Source organism: Dipteris shenzhenensis, chromosome 14 (assembly GCF_047967505.1).
Source record: "Dipteris shenzhenensis isolate YYH24624 ecotype China chromosome 14, Dip_SZ_1.0, whole genome shotgun sequence".
Taxonomy (NCBI): Eukaryota; Viridiplantae; Streptophyta; class Polypodiopsida; order Gleicheniales; family Dipteridaceae; genus Dipteris; species Dipteris shenzhenensis.
Window position 1 is genome coordinate 737,027 of NC_141609.1, and position 25,764 is coordinate 762,790.

A 25,764-nucleotide genomic window follows, 5' to 3' on the forward strand; every position below is an offset into this window, starting at 1 on the left:
GAAAAGGTTTCCTTGCCTATTTCCCAAATTGACAGGCTTCACAAACCTTGTGCATTTCTGCAACTTTGAATTTAGGCAATCCTGCAACAATATTTTGGGCTTGCATTGATTTAAGTCACTGTATATTAACATGACCAATGTGTTTGTGCCAGATATCAATATTTGCAACTACACCAATCCCATGTGCAAACATTGCTGCACTCAATTCAGGCATGTCCACATCCAACGTAAACATCCTGCCCTTCTTCTTTCCTTTTGCTATCAAGCGACCATTATTTTTCATATCCTCAACAAAGCATCCATGAGGATTAAATCTGACCTGCAAGCCCTGCTCAACCATTTGACCAACAGAAACCAGGTTCTTGGTGATGTTCAGGACATGAAATACATCAGACAGGTATTTCTTTTTCCCATCCTGCATAGACAAAGGAATTTTACCAATCTGCACAATAGGATGTGCAGTATCATCACCAGTCTTCACAAATCCTAGTTTTTCCATTTTCCTTGCATCTTGCATCCATTCTGCATGACCTGTCATGTGGTTTGATGCACCTGAGTCAACATACCACACATCATTTTGTTCTTCTGCACTTGTCACAGAATTGGTCATATGCTGCACCATAAATAGATGCTCATTTCTGTCATCACCCTATCTACTAGAAGATGCATAATTGCCTTGCTGCAACTTTCCATTCATAATGTGATTCTGCTTTTTGTAGCAGTCCTTAGCCATATGACCCATTTTACCACACTAGTAGCATTCAACATTGCTATTTGCATTTTGGCCTCTCTGCCATCCACCACGGCCTCTTTGGCTCCCCCTGCCTCTAGAGTTACCACATCCTCCTGCATAGGACTGGTTTTCTTGAGTTTGCTGCATATTCTGATTTCTACCACGACCTGTAGATTGGCCTCGTCTACCTCTGCCTCTACCTCTTCTAGCATTTGAGTAGAAGATAGTTTCTTTTGAAGTTCCTCCTGAAGAAGATGCACCCCCATTTCTCTGCTCTTCAGAAATTAGAAGAGCAAACAACTCTTCAAAATCAAGAAATTTTTCACAGACGGAAATGGATGTCCAGAACTATGCATAATCCTTTCCTAGACTATTCAAGGTCACAGAAACTATATCATCATCTTCCACTGGCGACCCAATGGAAGCAAGTGCATATGCAATTTTCTTCACCTTCATGTGATAGTCATTGATGCTCAAATTTTCTCTCTGCACATTATGCAACTCCTGTTTGAGCTGTATTTTCCTAGCTTGCATATTTGTGTTGTACATTTTTGCCAAAGTATCCCATGCCTCCTTTGGCATACTTGCATCCTGAATATGCACAATCATAGAATCCGAAATGCTGATAGATAGCCAGTACATAACTTTTCTGGCTCTCTCATGCCATCCTTTAAATTCCTACATTTCTTGTTGATTCGGAACATTAGGAAGAACTGGTTCTTCTTCATTTCCTGTAATGAACTCCCAATAGCCTTTTCCCATAAGGAAATTCGTCATTCTAAACTTCCATGCTTGGAAGTTTTTCTTGTCAAGCTTCTCAGTGACAATCTATGAAAGAGAATATGCCATTACAGAACACTGCAAAATATTCTGTCACTGCAAAAAACACAGCTTTTGCCTCACACGGGCAAATCTGCAAAACTGACGAGAGTGGTATTTGACCACACAGTCACTTCCTAATGACTATTATGCATCCATCAATAGGCAATAAGAATGATTCTGTCACTCCCAATATCTCTGCGCACATGCATACGATGCAATTTCTGCAGCAACTTTTCACTGACCAACCGAGCAGTGGTCGCACAGCAAAAATAGGGCCTTTTTCTGAGTGACTACAAAGAACTTCCGCCTTCAAAACGAGCCCCGAAATGGCCTCGAATCAAAAAAATGAGGTTACCAAGGGCGTCGCCCTTTCCTCACCATCACCAATCAGATAACTACGATTGGCATCACCATCACCAATCAGCATCAATGTATCCATGCAACTGTATCCGAACCCCAGCCTCATAAAATAGTCCATACTGCAATGTGGACTTCACATACCTGAGTATGCATCTAGCCACATCCAAATGCGGTTTCCTTGGAGCCTGCATAAACTGACTTACCAATCCAATAGCATAGCTTAGATCTGGCTTGGTAATAGTCATATAAATCAAACTTCTTACGATGCATCTGTACATAGTAGGGTCTTCCAAAAGCTCACCTGCATCTGTGCTCAGCTTCACATTCTGCTCCAAAGGAACTGAAATAGGCTTACAGCCTGTCATCCCATATTTGGATAGCATGTCCAATCCATACTGCCTCTGCAAGAGCTGTATCCCACTTGGTGATATGATCACCTCAATGCCCAAGAAATAACGTAGCTCTCCCAAATCCTTCATCGTAAACTTCTGCTTCAATAGCATTTTCACATGAAGGATATCTTCATCACTATCACCTGTGATGATCAAATCATCAACATAAATGACAAGCAGCATAATCCCTTTCTCTGTTTTTCTCACATAGAGTGAGAAATCTGCCTTGGAAATTTGAAAGCCAATAGTGACAAGATACTGTACTATCTTGTCAGACCATGCTCTAGGTGCTTGCTTCAAGCCATACAAGGCTTTCTTCAACCTGCAAACAAACAAACAAACTCAAGGTGAATAGCATGAACATAACCTGCTGGCTGCTCCATAAAGACCTCTTCTTGCAAATCACCATGCAAGAAGGCATTCTTTACATCCATCTGGTGTAAAGACCATCCCTTTGATGCAGCCATAGTAATGACTCCTCTTACAGTTGCCATCCTTGCAACCGGACTGAATGTTTCTTCATAATCAATGCCGTATGTCTGTGCATACCCCTTGACAACTAATCTTGCCTTGTATCTATTCACAAAACCATTTGCATTGTGCTTGATCTTATAAACCCACTTACAGCCAATTGCATTCTTGTTTTTAGGAAAAGGCACCAATTCCCATGTAGCATTGGCTTCCAAGGCATCCATTTCTTCATCCATGGCTTTCTCCCATTTTTCATTTCCCATGGCTTGCTCAAAAGAAGTGGGTTCTGGTTCTTGTATCACCTTGACCATATAGGCATAGTGAATGGCTGTAAATCCATCATATTTTAGCCTATCCATAGGATACCTAGCTCTGGTAGACGTGCGCAAAACAAGCTCACTTCCAGGTGCTCTCAAAACATCCCCGATCTTTCTTACTCCAGGTGTAACAATAGAAGGAATACCCAACTCATCATCAATACTCTGTTCTGAGCCACTGGATTCACCATCCACATAAGAGTGACCTACATTCACATCAAACATGGGCTGATCTACCTTCTCCTTTCCTTTTCGTGATACCTGCGTACCACTATCTACATTGCTTTGAGGAGATTCTCCTGATCTCAATCTGCCTGTCCATGGCGAAGTATGTGAACCACTACTAGAGGACACTGTAGGTCCACTGATATTTTGTGACTGTTGCATTGAATTCTATGCAGCATTACCATTTTGTGCATCTACATCAATCATCACATTTACTCGTTTATACCAGCTGCTCATCTCATCAAAAACAACATCTCTACTCACTGTAAACTTACGAGTAGAAGGGTTATAGCATCTATACCCTTTCTGCTGCAGAGAATAACCAATAAAGATGCACTTCTCAGCTTTTGGATCCAACTTGGACCTCAACTCATCTGGCACATGGACATAGGCAATGCAACCAAAAATTTTCAAATGAGAAATGTCTGGTTTTCTACCAGTATACATCTCCTCTGGCATCATGCCATGTATTGCTGCAGTGGGAGTCCTGTTCAATATGTAAACTACTGTAGCAACTGCTTTAGCCCAATAATAATCTGGTAGATCTTTTTCATTTAGCATGGCCCGAGATACCTCTCCAATATGCCTGTTTGTCCTTTCTACAAGTCCATTTTGCTGTGGGGTATGACTGCATGAATATTGCTGCTTTATGCCATGCTCCTGCAGGAACCTTGCAAATTCATTTGAGAGGTACTCTCCCCCTCCATCTGACCTTAGGCATTTTATTTGCAGGCCTGTTTCTTTTTCAACCATAGCTTTAAAAGCTTTCAAGTGCGCAAACACTTCACTTTTCTTTTTCATAAAATACACCCAAAGTTTTCTGCTGAAGTCATCAATAAATGTGACAAAATAGTGACAGCATCCAATAGATGCAGCTTTAGTAGTCCACACATCAGAGTGGATTAATTCCAATGGCTTTTTACTCTCTTGAACATGCCTAGAAAATGGTTTCCTTGCCTGTTTTCCAAATTGACAGGCTTCACAACCCTTATGCATTTCTACACCCTTGAATTTAGGCAATCCTCCAACAATATTTTGGGCCTACATTGATTTAAGTTGTTGTACATTAACATGACCAATGCGTTTATGCCAGATATCAATATCTGCAACTACACCGGTCCCATGTGCAAACATTGATGCACTCAATTCAGGCATGTCCACATCCAATGTAAACATCTTGCCCTTCTTCTTTCCTTTTGCTATCAAACGACAGTTATTTTTCATATCCTCAACAAAGCATCCATGAGGATTAAATCTAACCTGCAAGCCCTGCTCAACCATTTGACAATAGAAGCCAGATTCTTGGTGATATTCGAGACATGAAATACATCAGATAGGTATTTCCTTTTCCCATCCTGTATAGACAAAGGAATTTTACCAATCTGCACAATAGGATGTGCAGTATCATCACCAGTCTCCACAAATCCTAGTTTTTCCATTTTCCTTGCATCCATTGTGCATGTCCTGTCATGTGGTTTGACGCACCTGAGTCAACATACCACACATCATTTCGTTCTTCTGCACTTGTCATAGAATTGGTCATATGCTGCACCATAAATAGATGCTCATTTTTGTCATCACCCTGTCTACTGGAAGATGCATAATTGGCTTGCTGCAATTTTCCATTCATAATGTCATTCTGCTTTTTGTAGGAGTCATTAGCCATATGACCCATTTTACCACAGTAGTAGCATTCAACATTGCTGTTTGCATTTTGGCCTCTCTACTATCCACCACGGCGTCTTTGTCTCCCCCTGCCTCTAGAGTTACCACGTCCTCCTACATAGGACTGGTTTTCTTGAGTTTACTGCATATTCTGATTTCTACCACGACCTGCAGATCGGCCTCCTCTACCTCTGCCTCTACCTCTTCCAGCATTTGAGTAGAAGACAGTTTCTGTTGAAGTTCCTCCTGAAGAAGATGCACCCCCATTTCTCTGCTCTTCAGAAATTAGAAGAGCAAACAACTCTTCAAAATCAGGAAATTTTTTACGGACAGCAATGGATGTCCGGAACTGTGCATAATCCTTTCCTAGACCATTCAAGGTCATAGAAACTAGATCATCTTCTTCCACTGGCGACCCAATGGAAGCAAGTGCATCTGCAATTTTCTTCACCTTCATGTGGTAGTCATTTATGCTCAAATTTTCTCTCTGCACATTGTGCAACTCCTGTTTGAGCTGCATTTTCCTGGCTTTTATATTTGTGCTATACATTTTTGCCAAAGTATCCCATGCCTCCTTTGGCGTACTTGCATCCTGAATATGCACAATCATAGAGTCCGAAATACTGATAGACAGCCAGTACATAACTTTTCTAGCTCTCTCATGCCATCCTTTAAATGCCTGCATTTCCTGTTGATTGGGAACATTAGGAAGAATAGGTTCTTCTTCATTTCTTGTAATGAACTCCCAATAGCCTTTTCCCATAAGGAAATTCGTCATTCTAAACTTCCATGCCTGGAAGTTGTTCTTGTCAAGCTTTTCAGTGACAATCTGTGAAAGAGAATCAGATGCCATTACAGAACACTGCAAAATATTCTGTCACTGCAAAAAACACAGCTTTTGCCTCACACCGGCAGATCCGCAAAACTGATGAAAGTGGTATCTGACCACACAGTCACTTCCTAGTGATGATTTTGCATCAACAGGCAACAAGCATGATTCTGCAACTCCCAATATCTCTACACACAGGCATACGATGCAATTTCTGTGGTAACTTTTCACCGACTAGCCGAGCAATGGTCGCACAACAAAAACAGGGCCTTTTTTTGATGCCTGCGAAGAACTTCCACCTTCAAAACGGGCCCTGAAATGGCCTGAAATCAGAAAAAGGCCTGTGAAATAGCCTGCGCTCTCGCCACACTACGAAGGGCGTCTTAATCTGAGACAGTGCACTCTTGCACTTCTGGCTGTGCTACTTGCAGAGATTTGCTCCCAAGCTCGAAATAGGAAAGCAACACTGGTCCTCTTACCAGAACACCACGAACTTGGTTTGCTTTCTTGAGCTCCTTACCACGAACAAGGCTCTGATACCATGTGAAGATAGTGGGAGAGAGGGAAGGAGTCTCACTTGTGGCTTTCTCACATGCACAATGGGGGAATACACACAAAGGTGGAGGCTAAAAACAGCTTTCCTCTTCTTAGTTGTGAAAACCAAAAGAACTCAAGTACAAAGAAATAGAAGAACCCTATATGTGGGTCTCACACCAAACTCAACTAACTAAGGTGGCATACTAACTGAGCCACAAACTAGAGTAGATAAGGATAGCTGTCATCCGTGGGCGGTGTACCAACCGCATCTCCAACTAACAAGTCGGTGACATAAATGCACAACGGTCACCCTGGCATATCGCGAGTGGTGGAGCTCGATATCTCAACAGAGGCGAAGGGTTACAGTCTCTATAACCTTATTACCATGAAGGTAATTGTAAGTGGCGATGTGGTCTTCTCAGAACAGCCGCATCAATTGGAGGAGGATGCTTCCTTCCCAGACAACCAGGACCAGGATATCCATCCAGTACCGCCACCAGTAGCAGACCAAACTCCCCCAATGGTGCTTGGGAGGATTCAAGACAAAGAAGATGAAGAAGAGCCTGCAGAACCACAACGGCAACGACCAATCCTGAAGTGGCTAATGCAGCATTTGGATGGCAGCAAACCTCCAACCGTTGAGGAGGAACCATTTGAACACTACCGGTCCAAGAGATTAGAGGAGCAAAGAAGGGCACAGGAACACTTGGTCAACTATGCTTTGATGACAGAAGTGATCCGTGGTGATGAACCCAAATGTCTTGAAGAGGCACAGGGCAATGATAGGTGGATGGAGGCTATGCAGTCGGAGTATGGCTCCATAATGAAGAACAACACTTAGGACCTTGTGGATCGACCACCAAAATGCAAGGTAATTAGAACCAAGTGGGTGTACAAGACCAAGTACAAGTCTGACGACACGTTGGATAAGTACAAGGCTCGGCTCGTGGCAAAAGGATTTGCACAAGTACATGGTTTTGATTATCAAGATACTTTTGCTCCCACAGCTTGACTAACCACAATTCGTAGTGTTTTGGCTTTAACTGCCCAGGGAAGTTGGCCCATGTTTCAGATGGATGTGAAATCCGCCTTTCTGAATGGATATCTTAAGGAGGAGGTATACATGGAACAACCACCAGGTTTTGAGATCCCCGGTTTAGAAGGTAAAGTCTGCAAACTGAAGAAGGCACATTACGGGTTGAAACAGGTCCCACGAGTGTGGTACCAGCGAATTGATGCCTACTTTCTACAAAATGGGTTCAAGAGGAGCCTATTTGATGCAAATTTGTATATCTTTAGAGAAGGAGGCAAGTGTATGATCATGGTCCTTTATGTGGACGACCTTGTCATAACAGGGAACCATGAAGAGAAGATCTCGCAGACGAAGCATTTGCTAGGAAGAGAGTTTGAAATGACGGACCTTGGACTGATGCATTTTTGTTTGGGGATTAAAGTTTGGCAGGAGCCGAAACAAATCTTCATTTCACAGCTAAAGTATGCTAGAGAGATACTGAAGGCATTTGGCATGGCTGAGTGCAAGACAATTGGTACCCCTATGGAGTTTGACGCGAAGCTCTCAAACGAGGATTCATCACCACTGGTGGATGAGGTGAAGTACAGAAGTCTTGTGGGTAGCTTGATTTACCTGTGCAACACATGGCCAGACATCAGTTTTGCAACTGGTGTACAAAGCATGTTTTCCAATAAGCCCCAGGAGAACCATTGGAGGGCAGGGATTTGGGTGCTGAAATACATCAAAGGCACACTTGATTATGGCATCACCTATACCAAGGGCAACATCTTGACGACCGGATTCTGTGACTCGGATTGGGCAGGAGATGTGGACAGCAGGAGATCAGTGATAGGGTACTATTTCTCACTTGGATCTGGAGTTGTGTCATGGGTTAGCAAGAAGCAACCCATAGTTGCTCTTTCTTCTACCAAGGCCGAGTACAAATCTGCATGCTTTGCTTCTTGCGAGGCAGTGTGGTTGAGGAGGATTTTGGGGGACATGGGTGCAGTGCAGAACAAGCCGCAGAATAAGCCTACACAGTTATCATGTGACAATCAGAGTTGCATGGTGATTGCAAAGAACCCGATGTTCCACGCTTGCACAAAACACATTGAGATTCAATATCACTTTGTACGTGAGCTCATCATGGATGGAGAGGATAACTTGGTGTACTGTCTGACTACAGAGAATGCTGCGGACATCTTCACAAAGGCTCTTGGAAGAGACTTGCTAGAGAGGCATCTTCATCGACTTGGCATTGGGCTAAAAAAGTAAGTTCACTTGTAGGTGGACATTGAGGGGGGTTGTTAGATATCAATGCTCCACTCTCGTGTAACTACACAAGAACCAGCTCACTCTACTTGTAAGCCCCCCATATGAGGAGAAGGCATTTGAGTAGCTCGGTTATATGGTAGGTCCTGGTTTGGACACCAGATGGGGGCCATGTGTGGCCTGATGGCCAGATAGAGTTGGCACACCACCAACTAGGCTACATGTAAGTGTGGGAAGGCATCCCTTGACTGATCCCTGTAAGGGTAGATGGAGCATTTCCCGGGGCAGCCCACTCTCGGGTTGCAAGGCCTGTTTGGAGCCTTAGATGATCCCGGATGGCTCTATTTTGCACACCGGTTCTATCGTATGGTCGATGGCCTATTTCGAGACCGACCCCCAGTCGACCGTTTTAGGCAGACTGGGTTGGTCACCCAATTGAGCCTAACTAACTATGACTGGTGGCTATATAAGAGCAAGCCCGTGAAGCCCATTTCATCACTGGCTACAGCAACCCTTATTCCTTAGCATCGAGCCTCCGTCTTCTACTGTTTCGAGCATGCCATCAAAGCTTCTTTCAGAGGAGCGCACGGTTGGGAGGCAGCGCCATCTATTGTATCAGCTCTATAGTAATCAAATTTTTTATTCTCCATACTATCTTGTTTTCTCTCTTACGAGATCCTGTTATCTGTTGAGCTATCTGTTGAGCACAGATGTTGTATTATTTTCTTACAATTACCTCATTATAACTCTTGGCCTATATGCATGATAAGGTGGTACAAAAAGTGGTGTCCTGGACATTTGCTATTAGTGAGTACCATTGGGCCCTTTCAGGATTTGCCAAAACATAATGGACTGAAACAATTGTGCTTTTTAGTCTTTTTATGCCCAAAAGGCCTTACAAATTAACATTTTAAAGTTGTTAATAGTGGTCATTTTCTCAGTGCTATTATAGTGCTAAAGTGCATAAATAGTGTACCACCTTATCATGCTTTCACCCTCTTCTTGTTGTGATTTTCTTTTTGGGAATTTTGGGAGCGTTGATCCATGAGATATATTTGGGATGAGAGATGCATCTTTTGTTGAATATTTGGGAGCGTTGATAAGAACTGAGATATTGGCATCTCTATCTCTATCTTTTATATTATCTTAACACCTAACTCTATCTCCATCTCTTATTTTATCTTAGCACCTAATGCGTCGAGGAAGCTAAAAATTTTGTTAACTCCACATCTAACCACTCAATTCACACGGAATGTTTGCATCGTAACTATAATTTCAAGTTGTAAATGTTTACAATGTTCAATTTCGGATAGTAACAATCAAAACAAAGATTTGCAAAATTTGTTGCAAAAAAAGCCTTCCATTCAATTCATAATCTACTGTTATGTAAGAAACATTTACTGGTCTATACCAGCTGCTCATCTCATCAAAAACAACATCTCTACTCACAGTAAACTTACGAGTAGTCTTATAGCATCTATACCCTTTCTGCTGTAGAGAATAACCAATAAAGATGCACTTCTTAGCTTTTGGATCTAACTTGGATCATAACTCATCTGGCACATGAACATAGGCAATGCAACCAAAAAGTTTCAAATGAGAAATATCTGGTTTCCTTCCAGTATACCTCTCCTCTGGTGTCATGCCATGTATTGCTGCAGTGGGAGTCCTGTTCATTATGTAGGCTACTATAGCAACTGCTGCAGCCCAATAATAATCTGGCAGGTCTTTTTTGTTGAGCATGGCACAAGATACCTCTCCAATATGCCTGTTTCTCCTTTCTACAAGTCCATTTTCCTATGGGGTATGATTGCATGAATATTGCTGCTTTATGCCATGCTCCTATAGGAAACTTGCAAACTCATTTGAGAGGTACTCTCCCCCTCCATCTGACCTTAGGCATTTTATTTGCAGGCCTGTTTCTTTTTCAACCATAGCTTTAAAAGCTTTGAAAAGCCCAAATACTTCACTTTTATAAAATACACCCAAACTCTCCTACTGTAGTCATCAATAAAAGTGACAAAATAATGATAGCCTCCAATAGATGTAGCTTTAGTAGTCCACACATCAGAGTGGATTAATTCCAATGGCCTCTTACTCTCTTGAACATGTCTAGGAAATGGTTTCCTTGCCTATTTTCCAAATTGATAGGCTTCACATACCTTATACATTTCTGCAACCTTGAACTTAGGCAATCCTGCAACAATATTTTGGGCTTGCATTAATTTAAGCCATTGTACATTAACATGACCAATGCATTTATGCCAGTTATCAATATCTACAACTACACTGGTCCCATGTGCAAACATTGCTACACTCAATTTAGGCATGTTCACATCCAATGTAAACATCCTGCCCTTCTTCTTCCCTGTTGCTATCAAGCGACCTTTATTTTTCATATCCTCAATAAAGCATCCATGAGGATTAAATCTGACCTGTAAGCCCTACTCAACCATTACATGACCTGTCATGTGGTTTGATGCACCTGAGTCAACATACCACACATCATTGCTTTCTTCTGCATTTGTCACAGAATTGGTCATGTGCTGCATCATAAATAGATGCTCATTTCTATCATCACCCTGTCTACTAGAGGATGCATAATTGCCTTGCTGCAATTTTCAAGTCATGATGTCATTCTGCTTTTTATAGTAGTCTTTAACCATATGACCCATTTTACCATAGTAGCAGCATTCAACATTGTTGTTTGCATTTTGGCCTCTCTTCCATCCACCACGGCCTCTTTGGCTCCCCCTGCCTCTCAAGTTACCATGTCCTCATCCATAGGGCTGGTTTTCTTGAATTTGTTGCATATTTTGATTTCTGCCATGGCCTCCAAATCGGCCTGCTCTATCTCTGCCTCTACCTCTTCCAGCATTTGAGTAGAAGATAGCTTCTTTTGAAGTTCCTCCTGAAGAAGATGCACCACCATTTCTTTGCTCTTCAGAAATTAGAAGAGCAATCAACTCCTCAAAATTAGGAAAATTCTCACGGACAGCAATGAATGTTTGGAATTGTGCATAATCCTTTCCTAGACCATTCAAGGTTACAAAAACTAAATCATCATCTTCCACTGGTGACCCAATAGAAGCAACTGCATCTGCAATCTTCTTCACCTTCATGTGGTAGTCATTGATGCTCATATTTTCTCTCTACACATTATGCAACTCCTGCTTGAGCTGCATTTTCCTGGCTTGCGTATTTGTGATATACATTTTTGTCAAAGTCTCCCATGCCTCCTTCGGCGTGCTTGCATCTTGAATATGCACAATCATAGAATGTAAAATACTGATAGACAGCTAGTACATAACTTTTTTGGCTCTCTCATGCTAGCCTTTAAATGCCTGCAACTCCTGTTGATTGGGAACATTAGGAATAATTGTTTCTTGTTTAGCTCTAGTAATGAACTCCCAATAGCCTTTTCCCTTCAGGAAATTTGTCATTCTAAACTTCCATGCTTGGAAGTTGTTCTTGTCAAGCTTTTCAGTGACAATCTGTGAAAGAGCATCAGACGCCATTATAGAACACTGCAAAATATTCTATCACTGCAAAAAACATAACTTTTACCTGACAAGGGCAAATCTACAAAACTGATGAGAGTGGTATTTCACCACACAATCACTTCCTAGCGATGATTATGCATCAACAGGGAATAAGAATGATTCTGTCAGTCCTAATATCTCTACACACAGGCATATGATGTAATTTCTATGATAACTTTTCACCGACTTGCAGAATAATGGTTGCATAGCAAAAATAGGGCACTTTCCTGAGTGCCTACAGAAAACTTCCGCCACCAAAATGGGCCCTGAAATGGCATCGAATCAAAAAAATAATTTCACTGCCCTCTCGCCACACCACGAAGGATGTCTCAATCTGAGACAGTACACTCTTGCACTTTCCGGTTGTGCTACTTACAGAGATTTGCTCCCAAACTCGAAAAAAAAAGGAAAGCAACACTGATCCTCTTACTAGGACACTGCAAACTTGGTTTGCTTTCTTGATCTCCTTACCACGAACCAAGCTCTGATACCATGTAAAGAGAGTGGGAGAGAAGGAGGGAATCTCACTTGTAGCTTTCTCACATACACAATGGGGGAATATACACAAAGGTGGAGGCTGAAAATAGTTCTTCTCTTCTTAGTTGTGAAAGCCAAAAGAACTCTAAGTACAAAAGAATAGGTGAACCCTATATGTGGGTCTCAAACCAAAATTAGCTAACTAAGGTGGCATACTAACTGAGCCACTAACTAGAGTTTATAAGGATAGCAGTCATCCAGCTATTATTCATGGGTGGTGTACCAACCGCATCTGCAGCTAACAAGTCGGTGACATAAATGCACAATGGTCACCTTGGCATATCACGAGTGGAGCTCGATATCTCAACAGTGGAGAGGGGCGGTGCCCTCTATCATTTGCATTTTCAAATGGTGATCAGGATAACATCACACACTATACAAAGTGTGAATTGTTTGATCCAAAGATACATCAACTGGGATGCAGATCGCTCGCTCGAAGGAGTAATTATATGTCACACACTAAAGCAAAAGAATCTTCACACTTATCAGGGTATGATCAGCATGATCAGCTACTGTCTTAAAGATTATAGGCAGCCACATTTCAAGAGCATGGCAAAATGCGTGTCCCACGATGACATGCAAGCAAGAATCAAGTTGTATATCAGGTATGGTGTGGATGAGATAAGCATCACGTTTGTATTATGAGTGCAAATATCTTCGATCGTGCATTCATGTTCAAGAAGTTCAAGATGAGGTGCAGATAGCTACGATGCTAAGCAAGTGTCTTTTGAAGATGCTGCAAACTGGCAGCTACTACCCTTTAGCCTCCTGGGTTATGTTGGGACAAATTGATGTAATGGGATCATACCAAAGTTACAAGGTCTATGATTATGAGTGTGATCATATGAGCTCGGGGGGGTCACTCATCTTATGTAACCCTATCATGTGAGTTCAACAGAAGGATATTTTTAATTTCTAAAATTTATAGAATTTAACTTACATAAGGGAAGTATTGAAAATAATTTTAGAAAAAATTTACAGATTTGAATAGAAAAAGGGTATATTTTATTAATGAAAAATCTATGGATAAGGGATTTTACAAATAAGCCTTGAACACATGTGATATAGAGAGTTTATAGATAGTGACCCCCCCAAGCATATGAGTGAGTGTGTGAACACATGTGTGTGTAGGTGTTCCTAAGTTAGTTGTGACTGATAATGTGTTAGTTCGTAGTAGGTGTGATTGAGTGAATCAGGAGTGTGTTGTGTGATTGAGAGATTCATGGAGAAATTTGTGGATCTAGATGCTCTCTTGAGATCATAGGTACATTTTATCTCTTGCCTATATATTGGCCATCTCTCTCATGAATGAATAAGCTTCTTCCATCTTCTCGTGTCTCCATCATGTTTCCATTACTTCTCCGACATGCGGTATCATAGCCACCACGCCCTCCTTGAGCCATTTCTAGCCATGCCATCATCTTCTTCCTCCCCATTTCTCTCCTTTCTTCCCTCTTTTGTTGGAATTTTTCCTTAATTTTGTTCTCCCTCTCTACAACATTATTTCACAAGCCCTTTCAGCTAGAGATTCCCCTTGATAGGGTGCACTTTTAATTTAGAGGAATTAGGGAAATATTACCTACGTAGCCTATGCTGACACGATTATTGCACGATAAACTTTTGCTATATAAGACTTGTAGAAGTAAAAATTTTGACCAGCCCTCCTAGGTATAGTTGGTTGACCTTGTGAGCTAGTTGTTTTTCAAATTTGAGCTCATTTGGAATAGTGGTTGAGGCAAAATCAACCAAAAACTAGTCAGGATTGAAGCAACTTGTACCAGCAACCTGGCACAACATTTCACCCATCCTTGGTTGAGGATACTCTCTGTATGTGTCATTCATTTTTGCATTTAAAACTTTCAATAGCTCTTCCAGCTATGCAAAGTCAGTCCTCCAAGTTGCTACTATTTCCGCGAGCTATTTTTGATTGAATCTAACTAAAAGGTCATTGCATTGACTTTGACCAAGTGTTGAAAGTTTAGGGATTTTGTAAATGTGATAGTATTTCACTTATTTGGGTTGATGGTTGAAGGACAAATGCCCCTTCACTTTTGATCTTGCATCAATATCTTATTGCATCTAGGAGAAGAAATCACTTTGAGAGATTTTATGCTTCATGTACTTGTGATTTGAGTACATCATTTTTTAAATTTATGTTAGCCTTGTAAGAGAGCAGACACTTGCCAAATCAAGGATAAGACCCTCCCATCTATCTTCATGGGCACTCAAGCCCAAAGTAAGATGGACACTAGAAGGATGCAAAATGCTCTCTCAAAGCATAATGAAAAGCTTTGCAATGCCAAGTTGAAGGATAAACCACATATGATTCATGAGCCTCTCTAAAAAATTGGCATTTGGACATCAACTTGGACTCTTTCATCTAGATCAATATGGTGGTCAAGAATATGCACCCTATTAAATATATCATTCTGCATTTGTGGACTAGACACAATGATAGCATGGAAACGATGCCAAAAAAGGAGTGCTATCAAGGGGAGAATCTTTCGCACATCTCCAAAATATTAGAATTCTTTGTGTGTGGTGAATAATGGTTCTCTACCCTGGGATGTGCCCCTTAAATGATTGTTAGTCTTATGTGTGAGATTTACCTTGTTAGAACTATGGGAACTTCCCATGCATAGTCATTGTTCAATCTCCCAATTGTAAACCAAGAGACCAAATTCAGAGTGAGAGCATGTTGGGGTGAGGATGCCCAAATGAGTCTACTACTGATGCAACTAGAGTGAATGCCATGTTGGGATCGTGAGTGTTGTCACTAGAGGTGGGAAAGCTATAAGTTTCCCATGGACTATTGCTAGGGTTGAGGTCATCAATTTGTGGGAGGGTATATTGGAACAAATTGATGTAGAAGGATCATACCAAAGGTTACAAGGTCTATGATTATGAGTGTGATCACATGAGAGAGTGTGTGAACGTGTGTATGTAGGTGTGCCTGAGTTAGGTGTGACTGATGATGTGTTAATTATTAGGTATGATTGGTGAATCCAAGAGTGTGGTGTGCGATTGAGACATTCATGGAGAAATTGTGGATCTAGATGCTCTCTTGAGCTCATATGTACATTGTATCTCTTGCCTATATATTGGCCATATTTCTCATGAATGAATAAGCTTCTTCCATCTTCTTGTGTCTCCATCATGTTTCCATTTTTTCTCCAACAAATTATTCCCTTTGAAGGGAAGGGAATGGATAGCAGTAGAGTGCAATGCCTATAGAAGGCCATGGTGTGCCCATCCACCATCACGCCTAGTGATGTAAGTCTCATTTTCTTCAATAGCGATGAAAAGGTTGTGGGGGTTAAAGGTCACTATGCCTTTACCCCGGTTATGTACAATACTCAAACACATATATAAATGAATGAAAAAGAAGATTAGGGTGGTTCTCCACCCACCAAAAATTGTGTGGCTCTCTGTCTGTCTCTCTCTCCCTCTTCCATTCTTGCTTTCGTTGAGAGCACTCTCAACTAGTATCAGAGTCCAAGTGATCTAGCTGAGCATGTGTGAATGCTGGAAGCTCAGTAGCTCTGTGGGATGAAGGAGAAGCTCTGTGAGAAGCTTTGTGGGTGGCTTTACTTGCATTCAAGTGTGCAGAGACCTTGGAGGAACCTTTGCAAAAGTCACTTTGGTTTTGTGAAGTGGTTTTGAGAGCCTGTTAAATGGTTTCAAAGAAAAAGTCGTTTTTTGAGCTTTTCCCTGTTCCATTCGATGACAGAGACTCCGTATTGAATTCTAGAGGCAACTATTGCTTGCTTTCGGTGTCCACTTCACTTTAGAAGCTTGGAAACACCTTCATTCTTGAATCTAGGATCATTTCATTGGATTTCTAACTCACTGTGTTAGTTTCTGCGTTTTTCTGCCCGGGTGTTAGAACTCAAGTCTGGAGCAACCATTTGCAGATCTGTCAGTTCCAGTGGACTCAGGAGGTCCTAAAACTTCTATGTTTCTCATCATTCACACTCCGGTGGAGTTTCAAACAGCTCTATTTCCAAAAACATTTTTCATTCCGTGTGTTGGACCCAGTGATTGAGACCGGTTTCCAAAACCGTCTGTCCCATTGCATTCTAGATGCCCAAAAACCCTTACCTGTTAATTCTTACGTGATTCACTGGAGGATTTTCAGAGTTATAGATCTCTGTGTATTCGATTTCGTCTCTCTGTTATGCATTTTTCATTCTAAGCTTTTGAAACCTTAGATTTATGCCACATGGCAGTGGATAAGTGTTGACTCCCATTTCTCACTCATCGGTTGGGATTTTGGAGTTCTGGCAGAAGAGAGATATTGGGATGTTTGGATAGTTAGCAAAAATTCTAGGATCCACATCAAGGAAACTCTAAACTCCATATTATATCATTGGATAGGGCTCACAGCCTAGAAAGATTGACTATGAGCACAAGTACATATAGGATATGTCATTGACAATGTCATGTAATCTTTAATATATGAGCATTCTTTGTCTTTTCAATCATATTTTGCCTCAAAGGGGATGTTGGTAATAGCTTCTCACATCTCTTCAAATAGGGGTTTAGCCATTACTTTATTAGTAACAAGGCATTTAATTTCACACCAAGAAACTTCTATGAGACCTTTCAAGGTAAGAATCTTAACATGTATAAACACACCAATGCCAAAGAGGAGCCTACTCACCATTCAAAATTATTCATGGATGTTTGTAAACAAGTTAGAGACCACAATCATTGGGGATACATGCATCAAGAGTAGAAACCATATTGCATTCATACATTTTTCAAGTAGAGATGAGAACACGCTTGTCACATCTGGATCCATCATCCATCTTAGATATTTGTTATCCCCATGAATGCTAGTGTTTTCATTAGGCAAAGTGCTAATATTGCATTTTTCAACACTTCATAAGGATATCTAGAGACATGAGTAGGAATGTCGCTCAAGGACTCCAACAGCATGCATGTAAGGAGTCTAAACTCCCAAGAGGAGGCCATCCTACTCCCACGTGTAGATATCCTGGTAGGCATGTTTGGATGCAAGTGTAAGGAGACATCTGAACAAGCCATGGGCAAATGATACAAGCAAGTCATGGCACATGATATGAGCAATACTACACCTCAAGAGTGTTAGATATCAATGCTCCACTCTCGTGTAACTACGCGAGAACCAGCTAACTCTATTTGTAAGCCCCCCATATGAGAAGGCATTTGAGTAGCTTGGTTATTCAGTAGGTCCTGGTTTGGACACCAGATGGGAGCCATGTGTGGCCTGATGGCTGGACGACTTTAGATAGAGTTGGCACACTGCCAACTAGGCTACATGCAAGTGCAGGAAGGCATCCCTTGACTGACCGTACTGAGGGTAGACGGAGCATTTCCCGGGGTAGCCCACTCTCAGGTTGGAAGGCCCGCCGTTTGGAGCCTCAGATGATCTCGGATGGCTGTGGGCCGAACGGAAACCGTAGGTAAGTTGCTCTGTTTTGCGCACTGGTTCCATCGTATGGTCGGTGGCCTATTTCGAGACCGACTCCCAGTCGACCATTTTGGGCGAACTGGGTCGGTCACCCAATTGAGCCTAACCGACTACGATTGGTGGCTATATAAGAGCAAGCCCATGAAGCCCATTTCAGTACTGGCTATAGCAACCCTGATTTCTTAGCATCCAGCCTCCGTCTTCTACTGTTTCCAGCATGCCATCGAAGCTTCTTTCACAAGAGCGCACGGTTAGGAGGCAGCGCCATCTATTGTATTAGTTCTACAGTAATCAAATTTTTTATTCTCCATACTATCTTGTTTTCTCTCTTGCATACGAGTTCCTGTTATCTATTGAGCACAGACGTTGTATTATTTTCTTACATGGTATCAGAGCCTAGACTCTAGTAAGAAGATTTGGTAGTGTGTTTCTATTTGCGAGCAGATTGTGAGAGATGGCCTAGCCCGCAAGACTGCGAATCCCGCCGTTCGGTGAAAGCGGAAAGTTGGACGGCTCTAACTATCCTCGCTAGAAGTTCAAGATGAAGACCATCCTAAGCGCATATTAGCTTTGGGACACTACTACTAGGGTGGATGTAAGGCCGGTTCCGAGACCGGATCCAACCAATGTAGGACAACAGATAGTACCAACTGCAAATGACATTCTTGCGTGGACAAGAAGAAATGTAGATGCACTGTGTTCTATTGTCTGCAATGTTAGTGATTTCGTCATGGCGTTAATTCAACATGTCACCACAGTGGAGGAGGCATGGATGGTCTTGAAAAATCAGTACGAGACCACGAATCAGATGAGGATTCAAAATCTCGAGACTCAACTCACGAACAAAAAATTTTCTGAGTTTGAAGCGGCAGAGAAGTTCATCACCAGGGTGAAGAATCTGCGCGATGAGATGACTACGATTGGCATCACCATCACCAGCGAGAATCTAGCACGAAAGCAAGCTCATCATGGATGGAGAGGTCGACTTGGTATACTATCAGACTACAGAGAATGCTGCGGACATCTTCACGAAGGCTCTTGGAAGAGACTTTCTAGAGAGGCATCTTCATCGACTTGGCATTGGGCCGAAAAAGTAAGTTCACTTGAGGGTGGACATTGAGGGAGGGTATTAGATATCAATGCTCCACTCTCGTGTAACTACGCAGGAACCAACTAACTCTACTTATAAGCCCCCCATATGAGGAGAAGGCATTTGAGTAGCTCGGTTATCCGATAAGTCCTGGTTTGGACACCAGATGGGAGCCATGTGTCGCCTAATGGCTGGATGGCTTCAGATAGAGTTGGCACACTGCCAACTAGACTACATGCAAGTGTGGGAAGGCATCCCTTGACTGATCGCACCGAGGGTAGACAGAGTATTTCTCGAGGCAGCCCACTCTCAGGTTGCAGGGCCCGTTTGGAGCCTCAGATGATCCCGGATGGCTCTGTTTTGTGCACCGGTTCTATCGTATGGTCGGTGGCCTATTTCGGGACCAACCTCCAGTCGACCGTTTTGGGTGGACTGGGTCGGTCACCCGATTGAGCCTAACCGACTACGACTGGTGACTATATAAGACCAAGCCCGTGAAGCCCATTTCATCACTAGCTACAGCAACCCTGATTCCTTAGCATCCAGCCTCTGTCTTCTACTGTTTCCAGCATGCCATCGAAGCTTCTTTCACAGGAGCGCACAGTTGGGAGGCAGCGCCATCTATTGTATCAGTTCTACAGTAATCAAATTTTTGATTCTCCATACTATCTTGTTTTCTCTCTTGCGTACGAGATCCTATTATCTGTTGAGCACAGATGTTGTATTATTTTCTTACAAAGAGATGATTATGTACAATGGTTGACATAGGTGGTTAGGATCACAACAATACACATGCTACCCTTACAAGTGATTGTCATAGGTTTCCTACTTTTAGTCACACATTTATGAACTCACATGTGAGCCTCTATACCAAGAGTCGACCACTCACACACATCCTTTCATCTAGCCATAGTCACATCCTCTACACACCACCAATATGACTTTAAACATTCATGAGGTGGTAGCTACTTATCTGTAGTCATAGATCACTAGCCAATCCTTCACACCCCTCACCCTTCCCATCTACCAAGATAGACAAAAACTCATTTCCTTGTACTATCAAGTAAAGCCACCCGAATGGTCTATCCTTTAAAATGATAGGTATGACGATAAGTGTCAGGCACTTGGGCCATGCTAGCATTCTAAGACTAAGACCGCCATTATATATGATGTCCCCGACCACCCCCATCAAACATCATGAGTTTCCCTCACCCCATCGGTTCCACAATTTCACATCTCAACTGAAAGAAACCAAGCATCAATGAGGGTGCAAAGTAGGCATGTATGAGGGTGGTATGCAAGAACAAACAAGATCACTCCATCCCAGAGCTCTTTTTCACTATCAAAGCTCTCATCGAGGAGACCAAACATCAGAAATAAAAGCAAATTGCTACATTTTGGACTCTGAACACCATCATCCCAATCCATCAAGCAAGGGATCCCATGAGCACAAAAACTATAAGACATTACAATTGTGCATGTCATGTCCAAGATTATGCATGAACATTCGACGTTTCAAGCGAGACAGTTTGCGAAGCACCAAGAATTCAAAGTTGTTGGGCACGCAAAGTTTCAAGTGGAGCACACATCGATGGACGACATTATCACCTTTAAAGGTGTATGCAGGTCAATTGAGTAAAGAGTATACTTGTTAGGCTTGAATGTCACTACTTCCAATTCCAGTGTCAAGATAGTCTTCGACTCTCTTGTTCCTCTAGCTGGGATGTGTGGCATTGCACAAATGATCTGTAGCAAGTCATTGGTCCACACCATATCCTACTAGCAGAGTTCCACAGAGTTTAGGATATCAACATCATGACATTAAGACAAACCACGCTACCGACCAAAGGAGTTTGTACCCCGCACATGTAGATGGTACACAAGCTTGAGACTCCATATGGACATATTACCATTGTTTCAATATACCTGTGAAGCCCCATCCATCCCGCTCACCTATCATGAAGTGAACTAGGTCATCATCAAAAGATATCCTACAACTCCACACATATAGGACGTGGCCAACTCCCATGAGCCTTTGGTAAAACTCAACTTCTACAAGATATTGCACGCAAATTTCAAAGGAGAGTTTTATCGATCACCCAACTATACTTCAAATACATCTCGCAAATGCCTTGAGAATCTCGATCGAGCCCTTCCAATTATCCTTTCACTAACTACGGATTGAGGCAAGACGAGCAAAGGGCATTCCATGTGAGGGATGGATATGCAACCTACGATACATGCAAGAGATTTGAGTCAAAGGGGCAATTTGCTTTTAGATGACTCGTGTACTCTGATATAAGGATGCCATGATTGCATATTCAAGAGCAACTTTGGACCACTTACTTGTCCAAGCCTATCTCTATCAACAACACATGGCGATCCTAGTCAAGGTCCGACAATAGCAATCAACTTCTTCATGGTAGTGGCGAGACTAGGAGGGCCTATTGGAGGCCAATCAAAGGATGATCGCAGATTTCTCTCACTCAAAGAGACGTTGATCAACGACTATAGGAGACAGAGTAGTCATCGTGTTGATCCACCCATGCACACCACAAATATCTCCTCCTTCCTTTCCGACTTAGGGAGACAAATGACATGACAATCACCTACCTCTTGAAGGCCACAAAGGAGGAGAACGAGACCCAGCATCAGTAGCATAGGGAGACAAATGACATGACAATCACCTACCTCTTGAAGGCCACAAAGGAGGAGAACGAGACCCAGCATCAGTTGCATCATGTCATGGACTCTCTCTCTCCACAACAATAGCCTTCACCAAATGCATTGTTGCCAGAGATCATCTCTTCTATCCTAATCAACCATTGGATTTGGTCCCCCAAGCAGCATACATACATTTTGACACCATAGTGGATAATTGCATGACTAGTTCAACTACAGGGATCCCCAATGGCCCTCATACAAACAATTACATAGCCTTTATGTGCCCTCCCACAGAGAGATCACGATGTTGACTTTTCTACTTGTTTCTTCTCATCTCAGACATCTGCCTTGGGAGTGGATGTCCACTTTAGTAGCCCCATTCCTTAGCTTTTATTGTATTTGGTTTTCTTCTCTCATAAACCCTTCGGTCAATTGACAGACTTTGACCCTAAACCCTAAACCGTACTTACTCTGGCCGTCCATACATACTTCTCGCATACATTGACTTTATAACCTTACTAGAAGACCGTGCTGCCCCAGTCACTCGCTCACTACACGAGGCCGCTCTTCACGCCTTTCCCCACACCACCCGCTCCACCCGCCCACCACCTCTTGAAACCGCATCCTGTAATAGCTGGTATGATGATGAGTGTAAGGCTTTATGTCGTCAGCTCACATTCGAAACAAAAAACAGCCTTCCGAGCGAACCAGAGACACTACGCGAGTATCGTCGTCTGGTACGCAAGAAGAAACTTGACTTTATGCGTCGAAACGAGGAGCTACTGAACATTCTGTTCAGTAACATCTCTAAGGACTTCTGGCAGAGATTTCTAGAGGGACAATCCCCCCCACCACTCACTGACACTCAGGTGTGGTCTGATTATGCACGCATGCTCTATGATATCCAAAATCAACCAACCCCTAACCTATCACATATGCCATACCCCACATCCTGCACCTCTTCACTAGGGGGGGTAAAGGATGCCGTAATGAAACTTCATAATGGCCGAGCGAAGGATCATGAGGGACTATGCACTGAGTTAATTGCATATGGGATTAACCTCCTAGCCCCGACCTTAACTAAGCTATTTAATGAAGCCGTTTGCTTGGGGTTTCCATGCGCCTGGACCATCAACACTATCTCACCCATCCACAAGGTAGGGGATCCCATGAACCCAGAGAACTACAGGACCATTATGATTAGACATGTCATGTCCAAGATTTATGCATCAGTACTTGATTCTGAGGTCAGCAGATTTACAGAGTGGTGAGGACTCAGAGCAATGGGACAGGCTGATTTTAGGTGGGATCATGGGACCATGGATCACATTCTCATGCTCAGATGTATCATTGAGGAGGCGAGGACACGAAAGCAGAGGGTTTATTGTTGCTTTGTGGACTTCTACAAGGCATTTGACACCGTTCCGAGAGCCAGCCTCATACGATGCCTACAAGATCTGGGTTATGACTAGGAGATCATTTGCGCTGTCATGGCACTTTATGAGCAAGTTTCAGGCAGAGTCCGGACAAGATCTGGATGGACAAACGAGATCATGAGCACTATCGGAGTCAAACAAGTGTGCCCATTATCACCTACCTTGTTTGGCCTCTACATCGACGAGCTCAAAACAGTGATACAGGCACAGGGTGAGGTAGGTTGCTCTCTCGCGAACACGCTGATCCGAATATTACTTTATGCAGATGATGTGGCTCTCGCCTTCCTCAACAAAGGGGCTCCAAAGACACCTTGACGCGCACGACAGTCCTTTTGTGAGTCTCATGATTTGAAGGTCAACTTGGGTAAAACCAAGGTTATGATCTTCAATACATCCGGAGTCGTCATGTGTGATGGGGAGTATGGGGATTACACATCTGAGCATAGCAAGATACCATGACTAGCATTGTCCTCTTCTATGGCACGTGCAGCAAGGGGAGATTAGAGGTGTTGGTATGCATGCACAGAGATGGTTTGCAAGACTAGGGCTCCACATGGACAGACTACCTCCTTTCCATTACAGCATGGATGCTCCTCTCTCTCCCCTCCTCTCACACGAACTCAACCAGGTTATCCGTGAGGATCTACTACAGCTACACACAATCCGAACTTGGTTGGACCCGAGTGATCTTCGACTGAAGCTGGGCTTCTATAGAGATCACTTCCTACATATCACAGCGGAGGGTTTCATTGATCCACCAAGATACACACAGATTCACCTACCCCCCTCACTAAGGATCTCCCTTGGGCAGTTCCTGGTCTCTTCACACAAACTTCGTATCAAGAGTAACCGAGCAAAGCGATTACCCACGGAGAGACGCATATGCACACTTTGTGACATGCAAGAGGTTGAGACAGAGGAGCATTTCATCTTCAGGTGTCCTGTTTACTATGAGATCCAAGGGAGTTCTACTACCTCTTCAGAGATAGTTATGGGATGTTGGCACGTGTCTTCTCCTACCCACACCAATGATGCTTCGCTGGTTTCATTCATGAGATGCTCAAACACCGTGATAGGATACTCCAAGCACGAAGACAGGAGCAGACTTCTTCCTCGACTGATACCTCTCAGAGCTCTATCACGGAGTTCTTTCAGCCAGATCACATAGACCCCTAAGAGGCGAGACCTCGACATGACCGTGACCCAAAGCCTGTGACCCGACAACTCTGACAAAGGATTGACTGACAAATCACACTTGGGGACATCCCCTCCTTGTTTAGGGTCGGAGCCCGACCAATCGGGGTCACAGTGGCCTTAATTAGACACAGAGCTACGACCAGGAGACGTACCAAGACTACACCCTTGAGAGGGCAACAACGTTCTATGACTAACCTCATGCCTCCACTTCCACAGCCTCATCCATCCTGATGTCTTGTTGCTGACGACGATGATGATGATGATGATGGTTATGATGATGCCGACAATGATGCTGGGATTGATATATATAGTCGAGATATGACTATGTTGCACTTAGTACTTAGTACTGCCATTTTGCATTCTGCATGCATTCTGCATGCATTGGTGTGGATGCTCGTTTAGTAGCTCCACTACCACAGCTCATTGTATCAGGTTTTTCACACTCTCATAGACCCATTGGTCTTTCGAAGACTTTAATAAACTCTCTCTCTCTCTCTCTCTCTCTCTCTCTCTCTCTCTCTCTCTCTCTGCAGCTAAGTCAACTGCCGGTGTGGCTTAGGGAGAGGAGCTTGATGAGATGAGAGCATCATGGATTAGCACTGGGAGTGTCCACCACGATGCTGCCAGACGAGGGACACTCCACGCGCGACATGAAGAGGGACCTAAACACACAATCGAGGTCCCGTCAATCTCATCCCTTCTCAAAGGCGAGAGCAAGAGACGAGGCATCACCCTAGGTGGCGTAGCCCACCGGATCCAGAGATCGAGGAGACCACGCCCTCCCCAAGTTGCGAGACAGCTTGACAAACACAGATACGAGAGCTCCTCACATCTCATCAGAGAGCCACTAGGTTATCTGGATATACGGAACCTGAGCATGTACTAGGAGTGCTAGCTTTGAGCACCTGATACTTCTCCGTTATTTTTCTTTTGCTTTTCCTACTCTAGTATTTGGACACTTGATTCACCAGTTTAGCACTTTAGCTTTTTAACTTTCAGCAAGGGTCTTAGTGAACCCTTTGCTTCAGCCCTCAGTGGCTTGTATGAGTTACTTTTTGGCTTGTACTTGGTCTCATAGGCCTCTTGCAGAGGTTAACACATCTCTCTCTCTCTCTCTCTCTCTCTCTCTCTCTCTCTCTCACACACACACACACAAAAAGCAGCAGAAAAAAAAAACTTTAGACAAACCTTTGTTGTCATGTCATAAG

The 25,764-nt window shown here is 42.9% G+C and overlaps 1 protein-coding gene across 1 annotated transcript in view; it reads right to left on the minus strand.

Moving 5' to 3' along the window:
- LOC147894041 (oxygen-evolving enhancer protein 3-1, chloroplastic-like) overlaps window positions 1-25,764 on the minus strand; it is a 51,653-nt gene that overhangs the window by 24,988 nt on the left and 901 nt on the right. The gene's annotated exons all lie outside the window — the stretch shown is intronic.